The sequence below is a fragment of the Phalacrocorax aristotelis genome, chromosome Z (assembly GCF_949628215.1).
Source record: "Phalacrocorax aristotelis chromosome Z, bGulAri2.1, whole genome shotgun sequence".
NCBI classification, from domain to species: domain Eukaryota; kingdom Metazoa; phylum Chordata; class Aves; order Suliformes; family Phalacrocoracidae; genus Phalacrocorax; species Phalacrocorax aristotelis.
In genome coordinates this window covers 16,539,794-16,565,639 of record NC_134311.1, presented here as the reverse complement: position 1 = coordinate 16,565,639, position 25,846 = coordinate 16,539,794, and positions in this window count along the sequence as shown.

Genomic DNA, 25,846 nt, shown 5'->3' with positions numbered 1-25,846 from the left:
GTTCGGTGTTGTGAATGATTTGAGATACTTCTATGAGTATGAGGTTTCTCAAATATTCAGGTATTTTTTATCTTACCTCATGATTTCTTGTTAAAAAAATTAAAGAACTGATGAGCTAATCTTCAAACAGTATGCTAAGCAGAACTAGTCCTTATATCTTTCTGTGTGATGTGGTCTTTTCCAATTTCCTGTGATTCTTTAGTAATTTCTTAGTAACAACCATAGCATTTAAACTACAGTTTGTTAAAGAGTATCACTGAAGAAACAGTGGAAAAAGATGCTGCCCCTATTTTTTTTCTTTCTTACTTTGAGTATTTAATATTCTTGTAGAGATCTGAAATTATTTATCCAGTCTCATAGCAGGTGTTTGGCCTCAAATTTTCAATATAGGAAAAGGTGGCAGTTTTCAGGCTAAATGAGCCAGAGCTAGCAGAAACTGTTTAAATACCTGTGGCACAAAAGAGATTGAGTTAGAACTGGTGCCCAAAAATACATATCTTTTAATTCACGTATGTCCTAATACTGAAGTACCCGGGCGGCCCTCTCCAGACATAGTTAAATGCCCAGAAAGAGTATTGCAATAGAACTTGGTGGACCTCTCCATGAATAGGATGAATGTCATGAAGTCTGATAGGAGTAAAGAAAAAAATCAGTGGAAGTCTTCCATGACTCCAACACCATTTTCTCTGATGTCCTACCAGCACGAAGCATAATGTTATGCAAAGCATGGCAACATCATTTAAAAACTGGAGCAATACCGGGTTTTTTTGTGTACTTCATATTGTGATTTTGAGTATTTGTGAACTAGCTTCCCTTTTTAATACTGCTTAAAATGTTACAATTTTTTAGCCAACTTCCTGTATCAGGAATGTTTAATACATTTTATTTTATATTTCTATTAAGTTATGAAGTATTGCTTTGCTCCTCGGTCAAGGAAAAAAGAGGAATTTTTCATTTTTTGAGAATTTGAAAAAACTTGGAGTCTACTGCACTCAATGCTTTTTCTTTTTTTTTTTTCTACTTCTCATTTTGTTTAGTTTCCTGCAGCCTTAGTTATAATACTGCCTTAGCTGTAAGAAGCAAAGAAGAGCTGCTCATTAAAATAATAAGCAGTGTTGCAAACACAACTCTAACGGTGCACAAGAATTCAGTTAGACAGAGAGAGTGATTGGCAGAAAGCAAGACAAAATGGATCTTACTGTGTGTGCTTACACAGGCCCAGCACTTAGACACCTGAAAATGTCTCACATTTACATTATGTCTTCCAGCTGAAGCCCTCCTGTAGTTCATGATCCTCCTAAAAACCTGGATAGTATAGTTTAGGTTTTTTCCTTTGTTTTGCTATTAACTTCACACTTTTACCAGCTGTCTAGGGATTGCTTCAATGGGATGCTACATAAAGGTGCATTAGTCTGTGAAAATGTTAAGAGAAAATTTTGAGAAACTTGCATCAGGAACAGCAGTGACTTGCACTTAGGTAAGCCCTTTCATTGAGGATCATCCCAAAGAGCTTTTAAAAATTTAGGACTTGACTTGCCTATCTGAGCTGTGCTGAGTGAACAGTCTCCTGTGTTTCTGTGAACTTTGAATGTCTTGTCTGCTAGGGAAATAGTCAGCATGTGCAGAGAGGTAATGTTCCATTGCAGTGTAAGGAACTCTATTTAAAAATCTTGCCTTGCAATTTAAGACTGCACAGTAGTTGCTCTGGTTTAACAGCAAACATTTATTGCTAAAAGGGAGGAAATACATTATTTTCAGTAGAACCACCAGGAGATGGATTTGGTAATCAAGCTTGATATTTGTGTAGGTTATGTGGCTTATGTACTTTGTTCAGCAAAAATATGTGACTCTACACAGTTGGTATGTATTAATCCATTCAAAGATTACTGCTAGAATTGCAATGGCTAAGGACAACTGAGTGCTGCCATGTTAAGGTGTGATACAATAAAAAGGTGACGATTGAGCTTCTATTGCAGTTTTGCTGTATGCTTTCGAGTTTATAGACAGGTAGACTGTCATAAATAACTCTCATCAACAACATCATGTATTTTCCTTGACTTATGCTTTTCTACTGAATGGTTTAGTCTACATTTGATCATCTGTGTTGATCAGTTATGGAAGCATTTTGGGGTGACAATTATCTTTTCATGTTGCTGGTATATATCATGCTGATCCACTACTTTTAGGAGGCAGTTAACATACAGCTTTTTAAGCCAGTAAGCTGTATGAGTTAAATATTGCATCAAACTTCTAGTAACACTTGATCTGTAATATCACTACTGCTGGATTAATGTATTGGACCTCAGTGCTGTAACAATATTGATGCATACCAAAAGAGTATTTGGAATGAAACTACGAAGAACTAAAGGCTCAGTTCCGAAATTCCTGGAAGACATAAAAACCATTTTGCCCTAGTGCATATGACTGTGAATCAGACATAAAACTGACGTTCATTGCTGTTCCTGGCTAGTTAAGAGGGCATACCAGGGACTTTCCTATATATGCAGGTATAGGGTAATGCTTGTGGTGGGTTGACCTTGTCTGGCTGCCAGGTGCCCACTAAGCTGCTTTATCACTCCCCCTCCATCAACAAGCCAGTTGGTGAAAATACAATCAAAAAGCTCATGGGTCAATATAAAGGCAGGGACATCACCCACCAATTACCATAATGGGCAAAACAGACTAGACTTGGGGATATTAATTTAATTTATTGCCAACTAATTGAACAGAGTAGGATAGTGAGAAATAAGAACAAAACTAAAGACACCTTCCCCCACCCCTCCTTCTTCGCAGGCTCAGCTTCATTCCTGACTTTTCTACCTCCTCCCTCTGAGCAGCACAGGAGGATGGGGGTTCAAGTCAGCCCAAAATGTTTCCTTTCTGCTGCTCCTTCCTCCTCACACTTTTCTCCTGCTCCAGTGTGGGGTCCTTCCCATGGAAGACAGTTCTTCCCATGGAAGGCAGTCCTTCATGAACTTCTAAAATAGGTGTCACTCCCGCAGGCTGCAGTTCTTCATGAACTGCTCCACTGTGGGTTCTCTCCACAGGGTGCAGTCCTCCAGGAACAGACTGCTTCAGCGTGGCTCCCCCACGGGTTCACAGGTCCTGTCAGAAAACCTGCTCCTGCATGCGCTTTCCGTGTGGTCACAGATTCCTTCAGGGCACATTCACCTCCACCAGTGGGGTTCCCCACAGGCTGCAGTATGGACACCTGCTCCACCGTGGACCTGCATGGGCTATAGGGGAACAACCTGCACCACCATGATCTTCTCCAGGGGCTACAGGGAGCTCTCTGCTTTGGTGCCTGGAGCCGCTTCCCCCTTCTTCTTCAGTGACGTTGGTGTATGCATAGTTGTTTCTATCCCATTTTCTCACTGCTCTCTCACAGCTGCTGCACAGAATTTTTTAATCCTTTCTTAAATATGTTATCACAGATGTGCTACCACCATAGCTGATGGGCCAGTAGCAGGTCCACCCTTGACCTGGCTGGAACCGGCTCTGTCTGAGAGCTTCTGCTGTCTTCACACAGATGCTGCTCCTACAGCACCTCTGCTACCAATACCTTGCAACAGAAACCCCATAAAATGCTCTACAAAAAATTAGCTAGATGATTTGCGTAGAGGACAGCACAAGTGGAGGTTATCATGACTCAAATGAGATACATGGTTTATGCAAAGAAGACATGTACAAAATCTGTGAGCTATTCCTGCAAGGATAATGTAGGCCTCCTCTGTGAACATGGATTGCGTGTGCCAGATGAATGAATCATACAAACATAGAATGGTTTGTGTTGGAAGGGACCTTTAAAGGTCATCTAGTCCAACCCTGCTGCCATAGGCAGGGACATCCATTGCTATATCAGGCTGCTCTAAGCCCTGTCCAACCTCACCTTGAAGGCTTGCAATGATGGGGCATCAACAGTTTCTCTGGACACTCTGTGGAGACTCACAAAAGTGGAATAGAGGGGGAGAATCACCTCCCTTGACCTGCTAGCCACACTTCTTTTGATGCAGCCCAGGACACAATTGCCTTTCTGGGCTGCAAGCACACATTGCTGGCTCATGTCAGTTCTTCATCCACCAGTACCCCTAAGTCCTTCTCTGCAGGGCTGCTCTCAATCCCTTCATCCCCCAGCCTGTACTGATACTGGGGGTTGCCGTGACCTAGGTGCAGGACCTTGCACCTGGTGTTGTTGAACCTCATGAGGTTTACATGGGCCCACGCCTCAAGCCTGTGAAGGTCCATCTGAGATGGTGGGATGGCATTCCTTTCCTCAGGTGAATCAACTGCAGCCCTCAGCAAACTTGCTCCCAATGTCTATGTTGTTAATGAAGAAATTAAATGGTATTGGTCCCAGTGTGGACCTTGAGGGTTGTCACTTGCTTGGGTATGGGTTGATCAATTGACTCTATCTCTTTGAATGTGGCCACCCATCCAATTGCTTATCCATTTAACAGTCCATCCACCAATCCCATATGTCACCTATTTAGAGGTAAGAATGTTGTGGGGGACTGTATCAAAGACTTTACAGAAGCCGAGGTAGATGGCATCCGTAGCTCTTCTCTTGACCTCTGATGCAGTCACTCTATTGCAGGTGGCCACTAGATTAGTCAGGCATGATTTACCCTTGGTAAACTATGTTGGCTGTTACAGAGGGTAAATGGAGCCTTACAGAGGAAGTGAGTGGCAGACAAAAGGAGAGTGTCCAGTGCTGTTAGCACCATCTCATACTTTTGGATTCTTTAAGTCCCACAGCACAGTTGTGGCCTGACTATTGAACAAGTCCTCACCCTCACTCCAGTATAGCTGGCTTGAAAAAACAATGTTCTGCACATGCCATTTGACCTCTGTATCTTATAGGTTCTTGAAAATTATTAAAGAGCTAAGGATATACCTTGATTGTACCAGGTACCATGCAAACAATCCATACTTACTTTCTTAGAGCTTCATCCACAGAAGTTAATGAAACGCCTTCTGCCTGAGAAAATGAAAAACTGGATCTCAGCAAGGCAAATAAATATATCAATGAATGCTTCAAGAGTAGGGGTTTGAGGAATGGGAGGGTGGGTGAAAACGGCAGGCTTGAGAAGAAAGAGATGACATAGAAACTCTAAATGTAAGACTGTGTTTATGTGTGTAACTTAGGCATAACTATTCATGATCTTTCTCAACAAAAACCAATAAATCCTGAGCTCTTTCAGCATTGGGTTCTCTGCTAAGTGGGAAGTATGTCCTGCAAGTTAACTTGGTCATATGTACTGTGTTCACCAGCACTTATCATCCACCTGTTCTTTGAATAAAGCTGCCTGAGAAGATTCTTATATTGAAATGGTTGCTACCTTTATGCTCAAAATTCTTTTTGTTAACAAAAGAAATTTACTTATTAGAGTAAAGTGATTGCGGATTCTCTAGTAATGTAGAATGTAACCACGTGCATGGCTTCCTGCAAAGAGCAAATAAAGATGGGATATTAATTTTACACATAGCTCTGACGCAAAAATATTGAAATAGTTGGCAGTGGTGTTTAGACTTTGAGATCAAATGTACTAGTTTGGAAAGAACATGGAAGAAGAGGTCATCATTCTATAGGTAGGAAATGCCTGTCAATGTTCAAGAAGCACTAGGGAACCTCTCATGAAAAAGTCAGCGGGTGGTAGATATACACAGCCCCCAGAAAACCTCACCAAACCCTAATCCAGGAAGTATTCTTGCCTTTTTAGGTAGTTGTAGGTCAATATTAGGCCAATCTTAGGCAAAGAGAAAGACATGGACGAGTTTTTTGCAGCTTCAGAGCATAGTTGCTGTTGTATCAAAACACCAAACTGAATTGGAAGAAACGGGCACGGGTAGTAAAGACTGCTAAGTACTATGCAATGTAGTCTGGAAATCATGGAAGATTACATGGTCTGGTAAACATGTATTGTACTAAAACCCCCAAAACCTCTAGTAAAAATAAAAAAGATGCCATTAGGCAACCTTAACCTTGATTGGATGATTTTAGAGATAGCCATAGAAATCCTGTGAAGGGATTCAGGACGTGTGACTTCAGGTGTGACTGTTTTGGCTCATAACCAAGATTTACCTGTCTTCCTCCTCCAGGTGGATTGATGGCATGCGGGGAGAGGGCATTTGCTTAGAAATTGTAACTGTAAATTTACATTACACTGGAATATTAAGATATTACACTTTGGGGACAGCAAAAATGCTTATTTCAATATCTTTTTAAACACTGTATCTCTGGCATGACCCCACCATAATGTGATTCTCTTACGTTATCTCATTCTGGGCAAATAATATACTCACTGTAAAAATAAAGCTTTTATGGTAACAAACTCTTTAGATAATACAAGTGTGTAAGACACACAGAGACCTTGTTAAAGTAATTGAAAGGATTTTTATTTTTGTTTGGGACTGTTTGTTTCCTCCTGTAACTTTTAATTAATGCTGCTGTTACCTCTTTTGACCTGTATACTTTTAAAACTGTCATGCGACAAAGATGACTTTGCAGTTTTATGAACCGGTAATTGGGAATCAATGTGCTTTAAACTGCGGGCAGAAAATGTAATAAACAATCTAGTCTACGGGGACAAAGGATTATTTGTTAATAGTATAAAAAGGTCAGTGCTACAGTAATTAAATTAAACCTGCAAGGCATTCTAAGCAATACATTGGAATTGTACTATCACAGAAAGAAATAAGGTGCTTGATGATTATATTCTATTGAATCTACCATGGGTCATGTCCTATGTAAATGAACATGTTTAAATAGCTTTCTGTTTTAACACTTGATCTTAAATCTGCAATATTTGTTCTTCTATTATGCAATGCTGTAAAGTCCTGACTAGCTCAGAAATGAACAGTATTCAGCCCCTCGCAGAGCTAGATTAAGAGACAGCCCATATTCCTCTAGTTCACACTGTGTCCATGAAGTCTTGCAGCATTACACCTGTGTAGTCTTGCACCAGAAGCTTGATCTTGTGTGCACTGAAAAGCAACTGAGGATCATCCTTTTGGTGGAAGTGGTGAGCATCAGCAGTTACACCCAGTAGATTCTCAGGATTATTTCTGCTGGAATTAAGCTGGATGTGATGTGCTATAAAAAACAGCAAATTCAATATGAAATACTGCTGGAGCACTTGAGACTGCTGTGTTCCTTGGATTTTGTGTTTACTGCTGATCTACGTGTGATAGAAATAAAAAGTGTGATCACCAAAGTAACTTAATGAACTGCAGCATGGATTGTTATGAGTGCAAGATTTTCTTTCTTTGTGCATTTAATGTAAAGTCGCACAGTTCTGCAGTTCAGCTGTAGCAGTAAACTGTAGCTCTTCTACTTTCTCTGGACCTTAAAAGAGCACCTCAGGAAACAGATATAATTAATCTTGGGATAAAAACTGTTTGAGATAATTAATTTACTTTTAATTAGTAATAACTTCTTAGTTAAGTTCATTACTGCTGACAACTACTCTATATTAATGAAGACTTTAATCTGAAAAATAAAATCAGAATACATTATTTGGCCGGCCAGCCCAGAAAAATGGAAGATAGCTGAGGCACATGTTCAAATAGTCCATGTTACATGGATTGGAATTTTTTTCTGATGGCAGTGGGAGAGCTCAGTTCTTGGCTATATCATGGCCATGCTTCTCAGTTTCTGAGAAATTCACTGATCCAACACCTACAACATAGCACCAGTTTCTTTTTCTAGCACATCTGGATTTCATTGATAGGGGGAATAGTTTGAGAATAAGTTACATTTTGGCTTTGAGTTTTCCAAGACTTGATGGTGAGAGCTCGACATTAAAGACTTATGCTCTGAGGTGAGTTTTTTTGTTTCCCTTTATGAAGAGTAGGAGTAAAAATTTTTGTCTCACTCTTTAGTAAAGATCAATGAACAGAAGACAGTGGGAGGAAAAAGTGCTATATAAAATCTAGGTGGTACAGCTATCAAACCTGAGCTTTCGATTGCTTAATTGGTTTCAGTTTAGCAAATGAGATCTCAAATTGGTTGCATATTATCTGTGAATCTTGAAGTATGTTTGTGTGCACAACTCAGAAGATTTCAGGTCCTGGATTTTAGAGGAGAGAGCTAACATCAAAGTGACTAGCCATTATAATGGACAAAAAAGAGGTTGCATACACAAGGTTTGGGAGCTTTGGAAAAAAGGGCTGGTCTGCTCAGCGTGCAGCTGTCTATAACTAGGCAATAATGAAATCCTGAGGACGTTGTACATCAGCTGTTAGTTAGCATACCAGTCACGGACAGATTCATAATTGTGGAGAAATCTCTCAGAAAACAGACAATTGGCTTTGAATTTCTTAAAGCAGACAGGGGTCTCCTGAACGCTGGGTAAGTTGTGGGTTTTTTTTTTTTCCTTTTTCCCCTACTGCATTTTTTTATACTCCTCTTATGATAAAACCTCTATATGTTTCTCTGATAAAACAGCTGTCTATATTCAAATTCCATAGGCTTCTGAGGGATAGGGAAGAAGTGCAGAGGGATTACTAATTAAAAAGACATTAAAACCTTTCAGTTACAAGTTGAGTAGGATTTAAGTCCATGAGAACAAAAAGGAACGCAAATTCAGAACACCTTTAAATGTGCTATTTTGAAGCTTTTCCTTTTTCTTGTTATGTGATAGTATATTGGTTTCTAAATGCCAAAGCGTAATGTAAATATTGGAGCCAAGCTGGTGTAGCTTTGGTTCTAACTCCTGTCAATTTTTATTTTTCTTTGTAGAAGGGAAACGTTTGGGGATAGTGGATTTCACTGCTCCTTCTGTCAGTGGTTGCTGCTGGAAGACCTTGAAAATGATGGATTGTGTTTTCCATTGTTCATAGTACTGTGCGAGAATGGTAGGCATGACATAGATGTGTGATGCCAGTATAATATTCCCGATGCAATATATAACATCGTGAAAAGCAACAGAAAACCAAAAGAGAATTAAAGTACATGACAGGCAATTACAGCTGGCATAATTGAGTATGCACAGAAATCTGCCCAGTTTAAGGTGTGAGGTATCAGCCTCTGAATTGCAATTGATTACTTTGTTTAAGGCAGCGGTGTGGCAGACTGGGGAAAAGATGTTTCAGAATGATGTCATGTTTACAATACCTATTTAAAATGTAGTAAATAGACTGAAGTGGGAAATGCTAGCAACATCAACAGAAAGTCTATGAGCCCAGGTGTGTGGGTAGCATGTGCTTTTAAATGCATGCATGGGAACATATTGGATATGGGTTGGCAATGTGTGCTTGCAGCCCAGAACGGCAATTGTACCCTGGTCTGCATAAAAAGACGGGCGGCCAGCAGGTCAAGGGAGGTGATTCTCCCCCTCTACTCTGCTTTTGTGAGACGCCACCTGGAGTACTGCATCCAGCTCTGGGACCTGTCACAGAGGGTCCAGCAGATGGTCATGAAAATGATCAGAGGGCTGGAACACCTCTCCAATGAAGAAAAGCTGAATGTTGAGATTGCTCAGCCTGGAGAAGAGAAAGCTTCAAGGAGACCTTTTTGTGGCCTTTCAATACTTAAATGGGGTTTATAAGAAAGACAGAGAGAGACTTTTTACCAAGGCCTGCAGTGACAGACAAGGGGCGACGGTTTTAAACTGAAAGGGAGTCAGTTTACATTGGATATAAGGAAGAAATTTTTTACAGTGAGGGCGGTGAGACACTGGAAGAGTTTGCCCAGAGAAGTTGTGTATGTCCCATCATAGGAAATGTTCAAGGTCGTGTTGGACAGGGCTTTGAGCAACCTGATCTAGTGAAGGATGTTGTTGCCCATTGCAGGGGGGTGGGACTGGATGATGTTTAAAGGTCCCTTCCAATGCAAACCATTCTATGATTCTAATAATTTGGGTGTTTATAAGGTTTCAGAAGATATGTGTTTTTTCTACCAACCTGCAGTGACAGCTCAAGAAGCAAGATAAGCTATTCTGAGTTGGCTTCTTGGTAGAAAAAGTAGGGCTACCAAGCTCAATCTCTATCCTATACTAAAGCACTTTGGCAAAGGCACCCCAATGTGTAGTGTTTTATTATATGTCATAGAATCATAGACTATTTCAAGTTGGAAAGAGCCCATGAAGATCATCAAGTCCAACTGTCAAGCCTACAAATGACAGGAAACAAACACATGTAGGAGGGTGGAAAAATTAACTTTTTTTCTTGACATTCTGTGATTGAGATGCAAGCAACAGAATTGTCTTGCTTATACTAAGACTACTGGTTTATAATCTGATTCTTGATTGTGTGATACTGTAGAAGAAAAGATATTCTCCTGGACTGCGTATTTTTAGAAGGTAGCTAAGACAACAGTTTTGTAAATTTATTTTTTCTTTTTGGGAAATGTGTGTATTCATGACATGAACAACCCTGTACCAAAGTCTTTCCTCAGTAAACTGATAGTTACTTTGACATATCAAGGTGGCATACAGCAGTTTTAATTTCTAAGATATTTTGGTCTTAGACTATAATATGGTATCAGAAGGAAACGGATACAAAGAATGCAGAAAGCTGTCATTGCAGTAAAACAGAATGTGGAATTCAAATGTCTGAACATTTACAGAGAGATGAAAATTACACAGCAAAAAATACCCATCTCTTATCTCCGTGGATGAAGTTACTGTGCACATAAAAATCTTTGATTATTTACATTCGACTTTGCTTGGGAAACAGCAGCAGGTACAGGCAATGTGGCTGTGGTTAGGAAGACTTGTCTGCAGGAGTGGTTCTGCTGCTTCACTGTTGCATATTCTCTGATGCATAACCATCAGAAGAGATCAGCAAATTAGGCTCATTAGAAATTTACTCTTGACTGGGATGTTTTCCTGATTATTGTACCAAGACATAGAATAATGTGATATTTCTATTTATACTGGAGTTTTTGTAGTAAAAAAATGGGAAGATTTTTCAGACATTGCTAGAAATCATTGTCATACAAACTATTGAATGTAAATGATTCACTTGCAACTGTATAAAATTTTATTCCTATTTTAGAGGTCTTACAGACTACTAGCCCTTTACTAGTTAAGAAATATGAGCATCGTCTAGAAAAATCACATATTCTAACATAATTGTTATTTTTACCTTTTCTGTATCAAAATTATCCTAGGCAGCATGGTAAGTGAAAATGTTTTTTAAGTCTTTTCTCAGAATTTATTTGGAAAACTTTGGGTGACAGTTAGTGACTATTTTTGAAAGGTTTGCTACAGAGCAGAAGCTATCTCCTCTCACAGTTCCTCAATAAATTCTGGTTTTCTTATATAACTAGGAATGTATTCATATGCTTTATTTGCTCTGTTTTCTCATCCTACCACAGCTTTACAGAGGTAGATCATATAATCTGCCACAAACAAAGCCCTGTCTTGTCATGTGAGTGTCCTGGAGTTGAAACACTTAGTGTGTATTATGTTGCATTGAAGGTTAGCCTGACTCTGTATTAATACCTTTGTCATGTGGTAACACTGTAGCTGGAAACACACACAAGTACATGCATACTGCTGTTTAAAATTAAAATTCGCTTAACTCAAATATATTATTAAAAAATTTTTTTCTTCTTATTCCTGAGTTGCAGCAGCAACACGTGGCTTATAGCAAATAAAAAGCAATGTCCTCTTCCTATGGAGGGTGAGGAAGGACTTGCTGAAGATGAGTACTGGCATTGATCATACACATAACCCTAACACAGGGTGTGTAAGTACATGGATGCCCCCTGAAATTTCCCAAGCACATTTATCTGCCATTGACATTACATTATATACTACTATCTAATGCCCCAAATTTCTGTTCCTGTTTAATCATATGAACTGCTCTAGGCGTCAACTTGTTCAAAAGAAAATTAGGTTTTACCGTTACAAAGTAGCATTTGTCTCTTCTAATAAGAATGGGTTTTTCTGGTATTGGCCTACATAAATGTAACAAATCTACACAGCTGTTTTAGGAGATTGCCATGACTGGAGAACCTGGAAACAGCAGGGATACAACCTAGGCAATCCTAATCTATAAATACAGGCTTACTTATTATTCTCTAGGGGCTTTTGGGAAAACATCTAACTCCTGGGTTCTAATTAATGTTTAAATCTGCAGGTGTTTAATGCAGTGAAGACCAAGAGAACTGCAAACACCAATGAACTAGAAAAAGAAAAACCAAAACCACAAAGAAACTTCCACTAGAATATACTTGTGAAAGTAAAGGTACCATCTGTAGAGAAATAAGATGATGCCTGAAGTGAGAAAACTGTGAACACTTTCACTTTTTTTCATGCATGTCTTTGTAGAAGATCTGAAGATTTTAATTCTGAAGAAAATTTAATACTTCTGAACTATAATAATATCTGATTTTTGGTCTGTTATTCACATGTTATTAATCTTCATGACTTACCTAATCTGTTTTCTTTGAGCAGAGAGAGAATACTGTAGTTGTCCTTAGAGGAATGAGTACCGTCAATGTGTGGAAGCTGAAGCCAGATAAAACTCTGATTCAAGCGTGGATTCTATGTATTTAATAGTGACAATTGTTTACTATTGAAACAAAGTATCTAGGACAGCATTGCTCAAATTATTGAGCTTAGTACAAAGCAAAACAAATTACTTCCAAGGACTTGGAAATCACAGGTGAATTAAGAGTGTCTCCTGATTTTGTGAAGCTCCACATTATGTAGTGATATTATTACTGATTGGCTGGTATTCTGATTTTTGTCTTATCAAAATATTTTCAGATGAATCAGTATTCAAGATTGTCTGCAATCTCCAGGCAAAGAGATCAGATGAGTGCAGAGTATTTTTTGACCAAAGAGTTGATCCAAACTCACGTTCATTTTTCTTAATGCTGCAGACTTCTTGGAAACATATTTGCAGTGATGCGTGAGGCCAGACTTGTATTATGTACCATACCACTCAGTTGAGTCACATCACATCAAAAGTTACAAAATATAATAGCAAAGCCTCACCTCAAGAAAACATGGGGTATCAAGCATGTCAGGATAGACAGATAAATTTAGAATACTTAGTTGGCTGAAGCGTTAAATCAAACACATGTTCAGGAATAAAAACAAGTTCTCCCTGAGGCTTTACTGTAATAGTCCTACACCTCTGAATATGAGTGAACTAACCTAATCACCAGATGACAATCAGCATCCACTTAGAAAGTAGTCTGCCTTTTCTCTCTTCTTTCCCTACTATTACCTTTTCTTTCATTCTATTTCAGTGGTTGCTAGACTACCCAGTAGTGTAGTGTCAGTACTTTTTTCACTGTGAACCTATACTTGTGTCAGCCTGACCATACGCAAAACAACACAGACACAGAGATCACTCTTGTCCTGTGTTCCATTGTTTTAGTTCTTGATTAAATTTACAGTCCATTCCTACTCAGTTCCACTGTCTGTTAGTTACCACTTGAGTTTGCTACTCTATAGTGAAAGGCACTTGCAAGATCTGCCACCCTTCACTTCTTCCATTTCTTGATGCTGTAGACAAAACAACTAATTGATTTAGGTAGTAACATCAGGGAAGGCTTGGAAAATCCTGCATTTTTCTAGTAAGCAGTAAAAATAAAATCTATTTAAATTTTAAAGGTAAGGCAGTGATTTTTCTTTTCTTTTTTTTTTTTTTTTTTTTTTTTAAACTACTGATCCAATTATTCTCAAACTGATCTGACTTTTGAAATTCCTTTCTAAAGTTTGGCAACAAGCCACTTTGGCAGCTAGTTTAGTGAAGGGATAATTATTTTATAGAGCTATAGTACAAGTTACACATTCAGTCTTTTCTGAAAAGACAACACGACAGACAGATACAATAGGAGAACCTCTAATAGATAGTCATTTAAGTTGTGGCAACTGTGTAACAACTTTGAAGCAATCTTACCAGGATGTTCAGATAGTGTGAAATTTACCCTTTAATGTATCAACATACTGTAGTTAAATCCTTGATACAACTGTCTACAGTTTATCAAAGAAAATTCCACAAGTATCACCTGTGGTGAATGTTTATAGCCTTAAATTCCTTCTTTTATTTAACATTAGCATGAGACTTTAGGTGGTCTATTACAGTATTATAGCTAGTGTTCTAACATCCTAAGACTTACTTAACAACTGTAGATATACTTGGTTTAGTTCTGCCAGATTAAAGTACACTGGGATAGAGCTAAACTCTGTTGTGTAAGTATATTTGCATCCTTGATCAGGGTGAAAGGATTAATACTAAATAGAATATTGCTAAAAATTGAAATACTGGCATATCCCCCATTTTAAAATTTGCATCTCGAAAGAAAGCACATTTGATGATAAACATTCTTGATGTTGCAGGCTTCTTGGAAACATATTTGCAGTGACACATGAGGCCAAATAGCTGCCTTGTAATGTACCATACCACTTGACTGAGTTGCATCGCATAAAATGTTATGAAATCTAACAGTAAATCTTCACCTCAAGCAAATAGGGGATTATTAAACATTTCAGGTAGACAGCTTGTTGCCCAATGTCCACCCAAAATGACTTCTCTTAAAATAGGCTAACAAACACCTTTAATTTACAGCACCTGAGAGTAAATATTTTCTTTCCCATTACATTCTCTAGCTGATTAATTTTTCTTGCACGGAGCACTGATTCTTGGCAAGCAAACTCATTTACTAGCAGACATTCAGACAGAAAATTATTGACTGATTTTTTCAGTTACCTTCCTCTGTGTGAATGCAGCAGCAGCCCAGCAAAGGTTACCTTCAATTTATGCTTGCATCATGGCATTTCAACATCCTCCACTTGTGAATGCAGTTAGCAATAAATGGGGAATGAATAGTGAAGTAATGAAAGTCTAGACTTCTGGTGGTGCTTCAACTTTTACTGACGCATACTTACTTTCATTTCAAGATATGGCAAAATATATGTCCTGTGAAAGGCACCCCGTTCACCATGTGTGTGCGAAAAAGATTTTTGCCCAAATCCATTAGCCGAATAGTTCTCTGGGTAAGCTTACCTAAGCTAGCCCTTTACTGCTGGAAATTATGCCTGTTCTTCACCAAAGTACATACTTTGGTGAACAGCTTAAGCATCTCCAAGGTGCTGCAGCTGGGTATGTAGTAAAGGAGAGGCAGCTCTTTCATTAGAGGAATTATATTAAAGAGATGGTGTGAAGGTGTTTCAGTATTTTGTAGGACTAGCAATTTATCTTTCTCATTTGTCTGTCTTCCTAAAATACTCTATCTTCAATAGTGACATTGATATGAACACCAACTGCTGGTAAATGAAAGGTTTGAGATTAGATTAGCAGCATACAGCCTCTGTATCGCATGCAAGCAGGCAAGCGGTGCCGGTAATTGCTTTCTGAATTAGACATTTCTATGCACAGAAACAAATTAATGCAGCAGCAGAGAGACTACAATTCAATAAAACTGCAAATTTTTCTCTAGTTGGTCAATAAGATATTAATTATCATACCTTAACGCAGGTCAATGAACTTAAATTTTATTGGAACTGAGGTATTTAGATTTAGAATTACGAATTATTTAGTGCCAACACATTTCTATTACTCAAACCATAGCTTGACTTCTTGTATGAGATTACTAGGCTGATCAGCTGAGCATGTCCAGCCAAATAATAATTTTCAGGATATTTGCAATTTCAGTGATATTGCTGATAGCAAATCAAATTTCATTGGCCCTTGTTACATCGTGTTAACTGAACTGCCTTTATGAATAAGTCTAATCTTACAGTCCAGGTCAGGTTTACATGCACTGGTTCAATTTTCTTTTAAAAGAGAAAGCTTATATTTCCTGTATTCTGGCTTTTACCTCAAAGTATTTAAAGGCTGTTCAGATAAATGAATCATTTATTAATTTCTTTGGTCCCCTTGTCACTTCCCCCATTGCATGAAACAATTGGGGTAATCAAGTGTTTAACAATTGACTTTTTTGTTTGTTTGTTTTATTCAGTAACTATAAAAGTCTGTGTTAGGTGCCTTTCAAATTATTTGGTTGTTGAATAATTCAGCCTTAACTACAGTAGAGTTGCAGAACTGCTTCCAGTAGTAATGAAACAGGGAGTTATTAATGGAAGGTGCTAGATGAGGAGGGTAATTGGATAAAATTACTTTTAATTCTTCAAATCTGGATCTGGCTCTCAGGGAAATATTAGCATTCATCCTGATTTTACTATTGGGGTAAGAGAAACTCAGAAAATGGTTGTGGGTGTTTGTGGTGGTGCAGGCTCCTGGACCACTCTGGGATCCCAGAATAAACCCTATTGTGCCATTATCTTGGTCATAACGACTTGGGCACCAGGCAGTCTCTGTCTATGCCTGGGACATCTGCTCCCTGGCTTGTGTACTAGAATTGTGGCCAGAATGTAAAATATTGACCATTGCCAATCATCTCGATCCTATAACTAGTGATCCAACAGGGTGACCCTTTGAGGTCTCCAGGACCGCAGGGGGCCCTGTGACACTGTATCTCCCCCTGGGTTGGGATGTCTCGCAGGGTAGATTTCGCGAGCATTGAAGTATCTTCTTGTGATGATTTCATGAGGACTCAAAGGCTTGTTTCTGTGAGGTTCACTGGCTGTGCACTGATGAATGCAAGCACATAGAAGTGAGTAATTTACGAAACTCACGGAAAGGGAAATTTTATTCACAAGTTAACCTTGAGGTGTGTGTGTGTGTGTGTGTGCAATTTGACTATATACATATATTATCCCTATTCACATAAACAGTTGACCAAGTCTGAGACTAAAATTGGACCTAGCTGCACCTAGACTTCTAGAACAGAAGGGGGGCTATTCTGAACCTTGTGACTCGATGGGAGGGTTCTCCTTATCCCCTGCATCTATGATCCCTCTGTGAATCATTCTAACTTGAGCATGACTGAACTTTCCTTTGTGCACTTCTTCCATATAAGTAATCAAGTGAACATTGCCATTCTCAAATCTTTAACTAAGTTACTATGTTGATTGTAAGAAATTCCATCAAATTGCCATTTTAAATTGGCTGGTGTTGTTAAGAATTATACAGCCTAATACTGTGATTTATCTCAAAAATACTAAGAAATCTTAAATTGTTAACCAAAGGTGTGTAACAAATCATATTCCTGACAATCTGGTGCAGTCAGCCATATCCACAAATCTGTATTTGCGACAATTTGGTGTAGCTGGACAGTGTTGTGTAGTTATTTTTTTGCTGTTTTTTTTTTTGTTTTGTTTTGGTTTTGGGTTTTTTTTTGTAATTTCAGCTGCTAACTTTGAAAGACTACTTTGACTCCCTAAAGGAAAAGAGGGAAAATACAAAGTAAACAACAATTCATTTCAGAAAGATTTTGGTGAAGTACTGACAAACTACCCTGGAACGTGTAAAATGGTGACTTATATTGTGTTGGGCAGTGCAATGGTCTATCTAGTGCCAGAACTGTGGCACTACCCTTATTTAATGACACAAATCATGGAATTGAGCCTATGTCTGTTACATAAGGCCTTAATGCTCAGCCCTGAGCAGAGCCCTTGGCCTGTACAATGAGAATTCCTGGCAAAACATCTATAGCTTCCTTACAGTGTGTGGGGATGAGGGGAGGGATCCTAGCAACAAGGATTTCAGTCTTTTAATACAAAAACTTCTTACAGAGAAATTATTATCTAAGTGGTGCCTAAAATCTTTAAATGTCTGCATGTAACAGCTGTGTACAATCTTAATTTTTCTACTGGAGTGCTGTGGCCCGTATGGTACAAGCTACTGGCAATCTTACTGAGATCAGCTTTTTAGTCTGCAAGTGTAACATAAATGGGAACTATTTACACAATGGCTGTATGTCTTTGTTTCTTTCAGTCAGGAAAAATGCCTTTCAGAATTGACATGTAATAGCCCCAATGTGGATTGTAGTGGTTTGGGCAAGTTCCTCTGAACTGCCACATGCAAGCGTGTATACCTGACTATAACTGAATTTTTTTAATTTGTCCTTTCTAAGCCAGGGGTGGATGTGTGGGGTGGAATAGGCTACTGTGGCACAATTGCTACAAATTTCTTCAAAGAGCATTACTGTTTCCTGAGTCTGAATACTGATGTGTAGGGTGGCATGAGGGAGATAATGTATTGTAAATCTTCTGGTAGCAATATACTCTTTTGTTCTTGGGAATATTTTTTTTAATCTTTACAGAATTTATGGACCCACTGTACTTGCTGCAACTTGTGGGAAGATACTCAAAGGAGGAAAAGACTTCATTGTGTCTGACCATCAAATATAGGCTTATAGTCCTCATTGCTGTAAAATTTGGAGAATCTGCTGGTAGAAGTCCTCTTCTGCCTCACCAAACAGTGGTAAAGACGTTCTTTTACTTTCAACCTCTAAAGGCATATGCTGGTACTGGTTGCCCTAGCTGCTTGTCGGTAGGTCTCAATGACAGTTATGTCATTTGTGCCTGTCTTTGTTTCTAGCATTTTAAAACAGATGCAATTGTAGCTTTCTGGTGTAAGATGAAACTGAGGTCAGAGTGGTTGCTCTGGATGCACCATATCTCTTTCCTTTTGGCATTGGCTCCAAACAATTACTGTATTTTTCTTTAGTTCATATTTGGTTTTGTCATATTACAGTGAGAATGGTAAGGAGAGGAAGGACCTCAAAAAGTCATTTACATCTATTTTTCTACTCTTTTGCTCAACTTACTGGCGGTCTGGCCATATCAGGTAACTGAGCCAGGGGATTTGGGTTGTGCTAAAGATTCATGGCTGTTCCCACCTGCTTTTCGTCTGGTACCTTGGCTGTACCCTGCTTAAGGAGAAGCTCACTTCTAAAGTAGTGTTTCACTTTACTCTTGCTGCAGCTTTGTAATGTGTAATCAGACTTTGTTCAGGGTCTCCAGATAAATCATTTAAAGGAATTTTTTCTTACTGTTCTGCATATATTCTGGTCTTCTCACTGTAAAAGGACATAATATTTGTACAAAAGCTCAATCATAAACAGAAGAACATTTTAATCTGACTAAAATTAACCACATTTAGCCATAGAGCAATAAATAGAAGAACATGCTGTGTGCCTTATGTAAAGTCAGCTGTCAGCTTTATTATTCAGTAAATTTTTGTGGGGTGTCTGCAAGAACAGATGAAATTTGTATTTTTCAGTGTACTTACACTGTTACAAATGCAAGTTTCAATAGAAAGGCTAAATTTTTAGAAATAATAGTGGGAACTCTATCTGTATAAGAATCTGTACAAATGAATGTTTCTGACTCAAACTTTCCCTCATGAAGAGAAATTAAATTATAATTCACATGTTATTAGAGCCTAATGTACTAAATACTTGAGAAACTTAAGGATTCACAGATACTAAATGAACAAGGAAGGAAAATAACAGACTGCAGACTGCATGTAAAGAAGTTCTAGAGCTGCTAGCACAGTGTTCAGTAGAAAAGTATTTCTGAGGAAAAGCAGTTTGCCAGCACGGGACCATTTGTTTGTTTTATTGGTGGCTGGTCCACTTGAAATTGCAGTTGCTTTTTAATCTTCTTCATTAGTCACCATCCATTCCCAATATTTGTATAGACAAGTCTTTGCCTGTACACAGCAGGATATACACATTGCACATGGTTCCACTGACTTCCAGGGAAAGAGTCACTATGTGCAAGATTAACATGGATCTACTAATTTTCTGTTTACCTGTGTATTTATTAAATTAATTTAGAATGTCCTTGGGTAACATACTCTTTAACCATGCTACAAAATGCTTTTAAACAGGAGACAAAAAACAAAATACTGCACCAATGTGATATCTAAAAATACTAACTCTCAAAAATAAAGATCATGATTTCTCAGTTTTTCCCATCCCCCCTACTTACCCTGTATAAAATTTTGATTGAAAACAACCAAGGGTGTTTTTGCCTCTATTTTTGAGGTCCATCCAGAAAGTACATGCTGCTGGACACCCGTGTGACTTGGGAAATTTCTTCAAGCTTTTGTTAGAAAACATATGACCAGTCAATACGATTTTTTTTTAAAGCAGCAGAAACATGCTCTGTTTTCAACCTGAGTGATCTTAGAAACTGGATAAATCCAGCCAGCAACAGGTATTTATTTCTTCGAAAGAACACTTTGAAAAGGAAAAAGTATAGAGTGTGCTGATTGGAATCAAGGTAGTTGCAGAATTTGCACCAAATACAGAAAAACTCTATTAGTATAAACAAATGGGCAATATTTCTGTTCACAAATGTTATTTAAACAGTCCTTGATATCAGTAAGTCAGAATACACTTAGTTAATGTCCATTATGGAAGCACAAAGATATCTGCCTTTGTGTGTCTCATCTCAATATTGGGTAATAGCCTTGTGCCATGTTCTGTCTATATTTTACAGCAAAAGTATTCTGAAGTTCTTAACCTTTTGTTGCTTTGCCACACTGTGTGGCAAAACTCTAGGTGTTGTGGTAGCCTGTAAAATTTTAAAAAACAACAATAAAAAGGTACAACAGCATATCCACAAAAGCAGGACATGAAACAGCAGTTGTGAAGATGGGCATGCCTCATGTTGTTTTGGAGAAAGAAGTCTCATCAGTCCTTTAAATGAAAAAGAGCAGGTATCAGATGTTAGAATGTTTTGAGTAAGACAGCTGTCTGCAGGTTTTGGTGGAGGATCTAGCAAGAGATCAGAAGTTGTCCTTAGTGGAGCATTGGTCTTAGTGTGCCCATGTTAGCTATCTTTCAACATCTTTCTTTAAAAATGTGTAAACCCAGTTTGTCTGCTATGTGTTTAATAGGAGAATATTAATCTACATGAAAGCAGTGCTACAGGGCCTGTATTATACAAGGTTGTCAAGTGAATAAATGCTTATGTCTGGATCCTAACTGGTAGAATGTCTTACTGCAGAACAGTTTGCTTTTACCATCATAATTTTGCTTCTAATAAAACAAAAAGATTTTGAAAAGAAAATCAAGCTTAAAACTAAAAACTCAAACATAATTCCTGAGCTGTCTTCTTAGAATGAGAAAATTTAATTTTGTGGTACAAAAGTAATGGCTCCTCACATGTGATAATCTAATTTGGGGGCCTAGGTCAATGAATATTTCTTCAATTCTTTTTTTCTTACAGTGCTATTTGGTTTTGCTCTCCTTTAAAAGACAAAGTTTTATTAGCTGTACTTTAGTCCTGTGATGAAAATTAGTGAGACTCTTAAGTGTCGATACAGAAATAAGATTTTAAAATTTATTATCCCCCTACCTGCTCCACTCCAAAAAAGAATCAGATGGGTGTCACTTTTGTAGCTTCTTTTGAGCTTTAGTTTTTCTTTCTTCCAAGGATACAGAAAATATCTAATTGTAAATTTCTCAACTTTTACTGTACACCAATGTTTTTGGAAAAGTTATAGTAATGAACAGTACACTGATACTGCAACTGCTTGTATTTAAAACGTGGTTGGGGGTAAGCTCCCATTACTTGTGATGGTGAGGAAATGGTATATCTCTGAATCTCTGTAGTTTCAATGACAGAGTGTTTTTTTGTGGGTGTCTGTTTCTTTTTGTCAAATATCATTGGCTTTTAGTGAATTGTTTTTTGTGGTTTTAAAATTATGTTAATAGATAAATGTATTTCTTTCTATTTTGAAACAGCACTGTACCTTTGCATCACGTTCTGCAGTAGTTTAAAAAAATGTAACTTGTTTAAATGCCTCAAAGTGTCAACAGATCAGTAAGCCTTCAATATTTATAGTATTATGTATGCAGATAAATTAACTCAGATTTAACAGGAAAGCAGTTAAGAATTTTATAGAAGGACTGAATTTGGAGTTTACTATTTATTCTTTGCTCTACAGATTTTGTAGGTTTTGTTCCTGTGCTTGAGTCCATTCATCTATATGACAATCAAATGCCTGTCAAACATGATGCAGTCCCAAAGTCCTTTGTAACAATTATTTATTCATTAACAGATATGGTACATACATGGAACATGTTAGTTTTACTTGTAAATATACTAAAACATAGAGGAAGAATTTAGTTAAATAGATATGTCCTTTCTATTGTTAGGCAATGAAGCCGATTAACTGGTCTAAAATTTCATTCCTATTGGAGAAATAATTCATGTGGTGAAATCACTCCCATCATCCAAAAATATGTAGTGCATTTTAGAGACCCTAGTAATCCAAGGAAAGCTTGTGACTAGGCTGATAATGAAACTTAAGCTTCAACAAGAGAAGGTGACTGCACCGTTAAAGTGTTGATCAGGTAGAATGATGTTCAGTAATCTATTTTGATTATCTGTAGTAGTCTTGTCAGTTAGATCCACAGAAGGAGAGAAATGTGCATGAAAAAAAGCAAATTTCAAATTTTTTTTTCAGCTCACTGGGAAGCTGTGAAGTTAAATATCCAACAAGAAATGCCAGTTAAAATTGAGTGAATATATGTAGTACTGTGTTGAATATAATGTCATAAGGATTTTCAGATATATTACACATCTTCCTAAACCTCTTAATAACCAGACCAAAAAGAAACAGCATAATTTTTTTAACTTAGAAAAGTATATGATTAGTATATGCATTTGAGTAGTGTATGAAGCTTTTTTTTTTTTGTAAGAGTGTGTGTCTGATATTGATATTTAAATCTGCCTTTATGCACATAATCAGCTAAACTAATATTAATGGAATACTGAACATTCAAAGGTCCTGTGATTTTATTACTTCTATCTGCTTTAACTCTCTATATTTGAGAAGCAGTGTTCAGTTTTGTATCAGCCAGCAAAGGATTATTCTTTCTCTTTGAAGAAATCAGATTTGAGAAATTTACCTCTTCAGTAGTATTACAGTTTTATTAAACAGCAGAAAACCAGAAGAAATAATGTCTCTATTTCAGAATAATTTATTTCTGTATAAAACAGTGCTTTTTCTGTCAGGAAGGAGATTATAAAGTAAGCTAGTTAGGACAAGAGATTACTTTATAAACACATTGCAAGGCATATTATAGACCTTTTAAAGTCCAGAAAAATAACTACTCTTGAGTCATAACTTTCTTGTTCAAGGAATAACAATACTTGTGTGATGAAGATCTGTGTGTTTGTACTCTCCTATGTTTTTTTGCAGTTTGGTTCAGATGGGTTACCATTGACACTTTGTCTTTTTTCTCTTCCTCACAGATACTTCCAACTCTACCAAGCATAAAAAGTGAGGCAGGACTCAGATAAAATAGCATGTGTTTTGTTTGTTTGTTTGGTTGTTGTTTTTTTTTTCTTTTGACCAGAGAGGTTTTCTTGTGTAGGCTGATTAAGAAACTGCTATAGAAAACAAAGTATCACTGTCTCCTTTTTATCTTTGCCCTTAAGGAAGGAACACATCATAGCTGTGATTGCAGCTGCAAGTGCAGCTGTGTCAATTCCATTTCATAAATGTGAGCATACATTTAGCTTTGAAAACCTTGAAAATATCTGTAGAAAAAGGGTATGTTAAAACATTAAAGAATATGCCAGATTCCGATCTCTTTCCTTCTTCCCTCATTCACAGATAGTGTGTATTGATTTAATTTAGAGTGACCTATAGACTGAAATTCCTGAAGCATGCCTGTGCATGCTGGAGAGACAGAGGGTAGATTCAAGACCTACTGAATCCTGGGGCAGATGTAGTTTTCATGCAGACAATTTCACTTAAAACCCGAGAGAATTAGCTGAAAGTGTTTCTCCCTTTGCTGTTGCAAATGCTAATCAGTGGTCAGTCGTCTCTTTGTTAACATACCAGGCCATCTCAAGCTAGCTGATGAGCTAGCTTCTCAGTGAGAATTAAGTGGTGGCCTCCCACTGCCCTATCAATACCAAAAGGAATCTTCAACTAAATAGCAAGTGCAAGAAATCACATGTTAAAATGAAATTTTATCTTTGGACAAATGTACAAATATTTCGTTCACAAGTTAAACTACGACCCACAAACCTTACAGGAAGTTGTATGTGTAACTTGTTTAATGCTTGGGAAATCTCATAGCCATATTAAAATTAGATGATACCTGAAAATCTGTCTAAGTTTATAAATATTGGAATATGCTCTGAAGACCATTAAACTTGATCAGTGGTAGGGCAAGTGAAATGTATTTCAAGTGCAAGTGCCATATTTCATTATTTATGTGTCTTTTAAAGGTATCTTTTCAGAATCCTCCTCACATTTTAATAAGACCATTAATTGATAATCTGCCACAAAGTCTTAAGACTAGTTAACATTTTGCAAGTTGGAACCAACACCTTCAAATTAAGTCTAGGTCAGTGCAGGCTGCAGAACTCTGGGAAATAATGGGCTTCCTCTCTGAAGCACTGCTTAATAACTGAGGTGCTGCCAACAACTTCTGTACTGCCTTCAGCGTCATTAATTTTTGAAGTGAGACTTTGGACTGTAGGCATGGTGAGGGGAGGAAGCAGAGTTCAATGCTGGGGTGGCAAAGACATAGATGGTTGTGTCAGAAAGATCTTTGACTCAGCATAAGCTTTAAAAAATATTGTTGCCTATAGAATGAGTATCCAGCAATGTCACTCACAGTGAATTCACACAAAAGAGGGTAGATATATCCCCCCACATGAATATATTATCATAGTTCCTTGTAGAATCCATTTTCTTCCTCTGATTCTTCCTCCAAAAAGTCACACTTATATGAGCTGAGAATCAGCCAGCTCTTCCTTGTCAAATCTCACCCTTTTAAGAACATAGATCTCGTCACATTATTTTGCCAGCAGACTCAGCTTGCTTTGCTTAATTTAAGGTGTGTAAGATTCATATGCATTTGACATCACATTCATGATGTACATGCAATAGCCCTGTTTAAACATATAAGTACGGATATCTACATTGCTGCAAGCTCTGGTTTTATTCCAAACCATTTGGTTTCATGTGGCTTCCTTTCTTCTTGAAGTCAAATGGGTGAGCTTTTGTCTGCTGTACTATGACACACAGATGTGTCCATCATCTGTTTCTTTAATTTGAACAGTAACCTGTCATCCCATATACTCATGGGAGTGTTCAGATAAACATGTTACTCTAGATTAATGCAAAATTTAATATACAGTGTTCTCCTGTACCCTCACCTTGATGCACTGTACTTTGATTATTATGGAATCTAGGTTCTTCATCAAGACTATTTGAAAATCCCATGTACCACAATATTATTAATGCCATCTTAACTATCAAATAAAAAAAAATAAAAGAAAAAAGAAAAAGGAAAAATATTTTCACTTTTTGTACCAAGTAAAATTTTTCTTTGAGTTGGTAATAAAGTCTCTTCTACTCCCTACATCAGCTATAATGTGCTAGACAAAATCCATAATGTGGATTAGATATCTCAGTTACAATTAGCTTGACACAGACCCTATTGCTGACTTTTGCCGTATCCTGGAACTTGACGAAGAATTTGGCCAATACTCTTATAATGGTTCTAACTACAAAAGCTTAACTACACTGATGTAATCTCCCACTGTGCCATCAGGACAATCCTCTAGTATAAAAGTGGCTCTTTAAACTAAGCAGAATTTTCTGTCAGTTACCATAACTCAAGCTGAAAAGGATCTCTTTATCCTGGAGTAAATGTTCACAGAAGTATTTATTGACTTAAAGATGGTAGTATGCCAGAGTTAAATTACTACAAGCTGAAGGGGATAAAGCTTCACTTAATATTTTTAATCTTTGCCATTTCTTAGCAACGTGTACACCATCATTGTTAAGACCTGTATCTGTAAAGAGTTGTCCCAAAGTAATACTGTTTTCAAAATGCTTGTGGCATTTGCTCTTGCTGGTACAAATACTAATTCTGGTTGTTATGAATAGCAGCTAACTGAAAACCTTGCTTGTTGTTAGCCATTACATTACTTGGTATTAAGCACCTGTGAATTCAGATAATTTCCAACCTATTATACAGTATGGGCAACTC